This window comes from Scomber scombrus, chromosome 7, assembly GCF_963691925.1.
Source record: "Scomber scombrus chromosome 7, fScoSco1.1, whole genome shotgun sequence".
Lineage (NCBI taxonomy): Eukaryota > Metazoa > Chordata > Actinopteri > Scombriformes > Scombridae > Scomber > Scomber scombrus.
This window is the reverse complement of record NC_084976.1, coordinates 22,176,054-22,184,129: the sequence shown is the minus strand read 5'-3', so window position 1 is coordinate 22,184,129 and position 8,076 is coordinate 22,176,054.

The following is an 8,076-nucleotide window of genomic DNA, read 5'->3' as shown; positions in this document are numbered from 1 at the left end:
TACTGACTATTAAAAGAGCCCCTTCAAATGTGCTTTCAATGTAAGTGATGGAGGACAATCCACAATATGTCTGCAGTCATATGAGGCTTCAGCAGTCTGAATTAGTCATAAGTGGATATCTTACACATTTACAGTCTTTTTAGCATCAAATTCCCATCAAAGACTTTGGCACTAAAAAGACTGTGATGTTAGAAGATATCTATTTGATTTGACTCATTTGGACGGCTGAAGCTTCTTATTAGCTTCAGATGAACTTTTAAATACATTTTTGCACAGGAGGAGGACTGTGGATTTTGTCCCCCATCCCTTATCTTGTAAGTACATTATTAAGGGATCTTCTAATGGTCAGTATGAAATGAAAGGAATGACTAGAGCAAGAAAAATCCTATTTCAAAGTTAATTTGGGCTCCTGACTGTTGTTTTAAGGCAGACTTGAACATTTGTGAACCTGTCCTTTAAGATGAGAAAACTTTCCTCCTTCAAACACAAACAAAACCATGTAAAAATGAAGAAAGAATTATGGAAATATGACATTTGTCTCAGTTTTTCCACAAGTACTAATTTGAGGAGTGTTAGAGTCTCCTCATTGATCCACACAGATGTTTTCATCTTTTCAGTGGAGCATAAATGGACATTTAAGTCACATGCTTTATTTCATCGCTAAGACTGTTATCTTTTCACTTGTTGTTTTGCATTTTTCTTTTATTTATATGCCAACTTCTACCTCAGCCATTAAAAATATTTTTTTTGCAATATTTTGAGGGTTTTGTTTTGGAATTTTTAGCATTTCTTCTCAGATTTTGATGTGTACAAATTGTAATGAATAAAAACCCACATCGTGATTCATTCAGTGACTCAATTAGAAGAAACAGAAGTGTCTACCAACAAGCTGATGAGGTGATAAAAATCCTCACAGTCCAGTGGGATAAGCATGTGCATACTCTGTACTGTACATGCATGTACACACACACACTTTGTCTCTGACCCTCCAGAGAAACACACTGCCTGCTAAGAACTGAGCGATGCCCAGTAGACACACGCTGCTGCTAAAATCTACAGATGACTGAACATACACAGTCACACCTTTGAATGGTCGGCCATCTGCACGCACACACATACTCTAACTCCGTCTGTCTGGTAACACATACACACTGTCACACGTCCCAACTCCCGACACAAATAAAAATGGTGTCCATTTTGTCAGCTGATACGTCGGACGTTTCTCCGAGCTGAGGAATGAAAATCAATCATGTACATAAAAATCATGTTTTATCAGGTTTTAAAACATGCACGATTGATTTCTCCACCTTCAACTTCCAAACATAGACAGTCCAGTAAGCATAAGAGGGTTGATCTTTGATACATTATTCCCAGAAATGATCAAATCATGCCTTTAAATTGTAACATTTGCTTCGTCCAAACAAATAATAGGCTTTGACTTTGTGTTGCGGCTTGTAGTCTGAAAACCGATTCAGTTTCTTTCTTCTTCCTGTTTGAAATTCAAGTGAATTCAGTCACAGATGAAGCCTTCACTTTCAGTTTTTTTTGGTGTTTCAGACTGACCCTGTCTCCTAGAAATTACGCTCATACACTACTAAACTGTTTTCTCCCTATTACATTGCGCTGGCAAATATAATCGCTTCTTGGATTGTGTTCACGTCACGTTTTTCCCAATGAATGAAGTGTTTTATTTTGTTATGTTGCGCTGAAGTCAGAAGTAGGAGGTCAGGCTGGATGACTGGCGTACAAGATGCAGGACTCTGGCACATCCTTTGTCCCACATGTTATTACATTTAGGCAGCAAAGGAGAAAGAGCATATTGCTTAAATGTTCATTAACACTTTGTGCTTCAAGTAAATACAGACTTTTTTCTGTTTTAAAGGTGCAGTATGTAGAATTTAGTGGCATCTAACAGAATGTTCAAAGTAGGTCCTCGTGCATGCTTGGAAGGGGAGGGGTATTCAATTTGCTGCAGCCTGCCACCTCACTGCTACTAGATACCACTAAATCTTACACACTGGACCTTTAAACCAAGACTGTGATCTTTCCCTAACGATAACAACGTGCTGACAGAGCCTTAACATAAACAAACAAAGTTTAATATTGCTGTAGTTGCTATTAGAGGATACTGTAGTGAAAGATAAGATATTTTAATGGGGGGGGGGGGGGGGGGGGTGGTAGCTATGTTGTCACTGAACCTATTACTCATAAGCACTCATAAACATTTTAGCAACTTGCCAAAGACATTCATTTAACTCCATTCTCTCATTATGTTGAGAGAAAACATAATTACAGCATTACATTTCTAGCACAACACAATTCAGTAAAGATGAGAGCATGATTTCCTGCAGACAGGGCTGGCCAGACACAAATATCTGCATGTGGGGTCATCATTTTAGCAGTAGAACAGAAGTCGTGTTTCAGTGTTGAGTGTCAAGTCAAAGGATAAGTGTTGTGATGAATGACGCATGAAAACAAATAGTTATTTCTTTGTCTTAAAGCTCCACTGTTGTCTGTTTCTCTTATGAAGTCTCACTTTCTCATTTAGGTCAAAGACATGGGGGATTTTTTTCTTTCTTGATGAAGCTGTATAAAATAAAAAATGATAAACAAATCAACAGAAATGAAGTGTTGATAGCTCTGTCATTACTTTGCTGACAATCCCTCTGCTCTGCTCAGAAAAAGGAGGTGCAGAATGACAAAGTGCTGATAGATAGATGTGACCAGGGACTTCTGTTTCTCTTAGACCTTTGACCCCCATGCCGTCCCTCCCTGTCTGTTGCCGCCCCGGCAGTAGCGGCCTACAGTCTGGCCACTGGATGATGGACACAGTCAGGTATGTGTTTTAGAGCTCAGAAGCACAGACAGCAAAGACAGATCCATGCAAACATTGAGATCGTATATAAACTCTGCTCTTTTGTCTTGTCTGTAAAGTTGTTTGGTGGTAGAGAGACCAGGTCTAAGAGTGTATATCTGTGTATCTGTGTATATGTGTGCTTAAGGATTAGCTCAAAGACAGACAGGCTGTCCCTGAACCCTCAGGCCCCCCACTGTGACCTGCTGACCCCCCCCTGAACAGCACCCTGGACTCTGATAAACCCTCAGAGCTCCACACCGCTGGATCACCAGTGAGGCCGAGATTTAAGATTGTGATATTCAGACTTAAAAAACACAATTTGTTACCACCCAATCATTCACTCTGACATTTCTTTCTTGTTAGCTGTTTTCTGCGGGGGATGAGTAATTGATCAACTGCGTTAACCAACACACAGTTAGCACACGATATGTTACAGAGGGCAGTTGATATTAAGAATATACTGTAATGTGGTTTATGTAAAGACAATAAAAGAAGCAAAGTACTTCCAAGGTGCACAGAGAAGGGGAAAAAAGTCTAAAAAAATTGAAAGCTCCAAAAACTCTTGTAGTACACAGAACAACCTGATGAAGGCCGCCGCAAGCTGAAATGGGTTGGTCTAATAATAAAGTTGTTCTGTGTTGTTGGAGCTTTGACCTTTTTCATTGTGATACTGGAAAACAAAAGCCTAAAGATGACAGAGTTGAAGAATTTCAAACCATGAAAAGGAGCAACAGGGTGGAGAGAACAGTTTTAATGTAGTTAAACTATGCTTTATGACAAAAATTAGACTACAACTAAATAAAAAGCAATCTTTGAAAACAGGAACTATAAGGAAAGTACAGCGTTTCTGAGATAAAAGTCGTGAATTTAGGAGAAAAAAACTTGGATATTCTCTGAATATGTTTTATTCTGCCAAGAAGTCACATAGCCTCATTTTGCAACACTGGAGAGAAATCGCCTGCCTCGGAGGAACTGTTCAAATTGTACTTTTAGCAATAAGGAGATAGTAGTTATCTTCGCCCAGAATCACCAAATCATCCTAAGCTTCCGGACTTTGTAAATTTGTGTTTTCTTTCTCACAAATTTTCGACTTTATAATGTCAGAGAATATCCAAGTTTTTTTCTCGTAAACTTACGACTTTAATTTCAGAAATTCTGAGATTTTTCTCAAAATATTACCCACCCTCCTCCAGGTAAGTATTGTTTATTTTTTTACATATATAGCCCTAATATGCTGTCATAGGAAAGGTATCACATTTTTGGTCAATTAATAAAAAACTAAATGATAACACACTGAAGTTACTCACTAGTAAAAGCTACCCTGCACCAAAATATATCATGTTCTGAGGTTGTTTAGTGTTAGCTGCTTGACATTTTGCATCGTATCGTTAATAGAGGCATCTTTCATTCAGTAAAACTGTGTTTCTGTCAGTAATGTTGTTGTTGTTGTTGTTGTTGTTGTTGTTGTAACGTTTCTCCAAAATTACAGATAGATGGACTAAATTAATCTGCAAATTACTGAGAGTTACATGAGAAGCAGCAGCAACACACAAAAAACAAAAACTGGCGTGCTCAACTCTAAATATTTTAGGAGTGTCGGGTGCTGACCCCAAGAAGTAAACAAATGGAGATGTCAGCACTCACACATCAGTTTATATTATCACTTTAATGGTGCACAGCAGCACAAGCAACAAAATGCATTTCAGCCCGCGGCTTGCCTTGTGTGTTGATTCTATATAACACAGCGGCCATGGATGCACTGGTGATTAAACCCAGCTGAAACAAATCATCTCAGAAGGCATCATACATCAGAAAAAAACAAGAAAACAATTAAAACCTGAGGAGATATTCTTAATTATGTGACTGCCATGCTCAAAAGATGAACTATTAATTGCTTTTGCTGAATGTGCATTATTAAAACGACAGTAAGCAGCAGCAACAAAACAGCTGGACAAGGTAAGAAAACATGCAGCCACTTTTATAGAAACTTAAGCTAACGTACATTTATCAAACGCTGTGGATGTGAATGCAACGTTAACGTTACCATCAGTTGGCTTTTAACCTCACTATAGAGGTTACCATGGTAACTGTAAGACGATGACAGCTGTAGCTTCATCATCATGACATGAAAGTTGCATGATGTAAATAAGACTGTAATACGTTTAGTTTCTGTTGACTAAAACCAACCAAAAGACTAAAATTAAATCAGTATTAGGTGCCAAAATTAACACTAGAAGAGAATAAATGAATTAATGAAATAGTTCTACACACATTAAAATATTATGTCTGTGTATTCATTTGTACGGATATATGTGGAAGTGGAAAAACAAATGTGTGCATGAGTATCGGTGTCTGTCTCAGGTCAGTGTATTCTGTCAGCTCAGAGATAAACTATCTCACAGATCCTAATAGTAGCTCTACAGTCCATTAGTGAGCCACGATTAGTGAACGTCTTAAATTAGTGAACACGTGAACGCAACAACTCTCCGTTCCTTTATCAGGATACCACTCTGGTCCTTGTACTGTCCCACACCTCGACTATCAGCCCTGAGGAACCAACTCCCTGCAGACTGTGGGTTACAGGGCGAGAGCTGCTATGGAGGCTAAAATAATCTTGGTAGTTGGTTAAATAAAAATAGCAAATGAGTGAGTGAATATAGGACTTACATTCACCTGGTGGACAGAAACACGACTCGACACGATAATGTTTCCACTGTAAACAAGTAAACAAAAAATCTGTTATTGCTGGTTTAAATATTGTATTTTTGACGAGCATATTATATTATCAGATTTTCAGTTTGGTGTCACAAGTATCATAATTAACAATCAATTTAAGTTTTTGAAGTCTTCCAAATTAAACAACAGAAACATAATTTTGTAACTGACCTCCAGAATGACACATATAAGCTTTTTTTTGATCTGACGCCTTTATTGACAAGATGACATCATTTATCCGCCTTTCAAAACTGTCACAAATCACTGTTGAAACAATAAGTTCGTCTTCAGACTTGGTTACATTCACATATACGGACTCCAAAGCAAGTAAATAGCAGGCCCCCACCAGCTGAGCTAGAGAGAGATAAAAAGCAGCTAGCTACACTGCAGCGTAAAGTTGAGAAAGGCCAAACTTTTATGAAAACGTCATCTGACACGGTGTGAGTGATGAACATGCTCCTTCTGATTCTTGTGGAGATTTCATAGAAGAAAAACTTGATTATATAAATATTGTATTTTCAGGCGTGACCCAGTGGCCTTATAGTTAAGATGCATACCACATAACTGTAACATGGCTCATCGCCCCTTGATATCTCCCTGCACTGACTGGTGAAAAAAGATGAAATAATCTTTTAAAAAACGTTGTTGTTTCATTCAACTTTATTGTTATTTTTTTTATATGTTATTTCATCAACCACATTAACCAGGTGGCATTTATTTAGGTTTTAAACATAATATCTAAATAACACATAATTCAATAGTGCAAAAGTGGTGTCAGCGGCTCACTGAGGGTCTGGTTGTGGTCTTTTGAGGGACTCGGCTCCTCTGCTTGTCTTATCTGAGTGAGCCCTGAGTGGTATGTAACGCTAACAGTGACGGCCCGCTGTCCTCTCACTCTTTCCCAGGGAGGAGGAGGAGGGGAGGACTGGGCAGGTCTGGATCACTTTCTCTCTCTCTCTCTCTCTCTCTGTGTGTGTGTGTGTGTGTGTGTGTGTGTGTGTGTGTGTGTGTGTGTGTGTGTGTGTGTGTGTGTGTGTGTGTGTGTGTGTGCGTGTGTGTCAGCCAGCCTGTGTTTATTTCTCTGTATAAGTCTCTGTTTCATGTGTTCATCGGTACAAGTGTTTGTCAGTGTGTTCTATGCAGGAAATGTGTGTATTTGATTATAAGTTATTGTGCATTTATTATAAGTGTGTCACTTGCTGCAACTCTCTGTGTGTCATTCCTTTTGTAAACAAGTGCTGCAACTAATTCTTTTATTATTGATTGAATCTGCAGAATAATCTACAATTAGCCATTTTGCCTACAAGATGTCAGAAAATAGTAAAAAAATATATTGTCTTATACATTTCTACAACCCAAGTTGATGTCTTGAGATGTATTTTGTCTGTTTACCATTATAGAAGAAAAAGAAAATCATACAATCATCACATTTGAGAAGCTGGAACCAGCAAGTTTTGGGCATTTTTACTGTGCTTGCATGTGCGTGTGTGTACACGTGCATGTGTGTGTGCACAGGGTGGAGAATGGCAGTGATGTGGTCCATACTGGGAAGACTGGGATGGTGTTGACAGTGCTTTGCTCTCTCCGTATTTGTGCATGGTTTGTGTTTCAAGATGCAGCCATGAATCTGAGAAATAAGGAAAGACGTCTGTATGTCTGTGTGTGTTTTTAACAGTGTGTCTGTGTTGTTTGTTTGTTGTCTTTTGTGTTTCTACTGAAGCCACAATGCTGAAATCAGAGCTCTGAACTTTAATGCAGATCTTCCTATAAAACATCACCACATAAATGACTTCCTCTTTATCGGCCAATGAGGCGACAGAGCTGAAGATTGTCATGGCACGCTGTCAGTCTTAATTTCATTAGCGGGCTGGATAAGAGACACGAGGTGACGCGGAGAAAGCAGCACAGATGATTTTTATGGTTACAGTCAAGGGAGGGAGAAGTACTCAGATTACTTTTGACAACTGAGAAGAAAATCTAAACAAGTTACAGCAGATTTATTTTTCCTACATGTACTAAACATGTCTCTCATGTTTTTTGTAATGCGTATTGTGTTGTTTGTAGCTTTTCTTAAACATTAAGTTGAATTATGAGATGATATTTGTTAAACACAAACTTTAAGCCTCAACATATTAACACAGTTTATACAGAAATTAAAACTCTGAAAGTCTGAATAAAAAGACATGAAGTTGATACCTTTACAGTCAATTTCCCATCATCAATTGTGACTGTTATGAAACATTTAATGTATAGAAGCCAAAATATGCAATGCAGGGGAGTCAAAAAATGCCTTTTCAGGAATGTCACAACTCAAAATAGACACAAATAACCAGAATATTGTGCAGTATAATGTTTATGACACAGTTGCAGGCTGACACATATCACCACGAGGCTGTGTTGGTTAAAAAAAAAAGTTTGACATTGTCATATGCCACTAGTTTAATGTTTTATGTTACTTATGGAGCGTGAGTATGTAAATGCATAAACTCAAATCCAACACACTC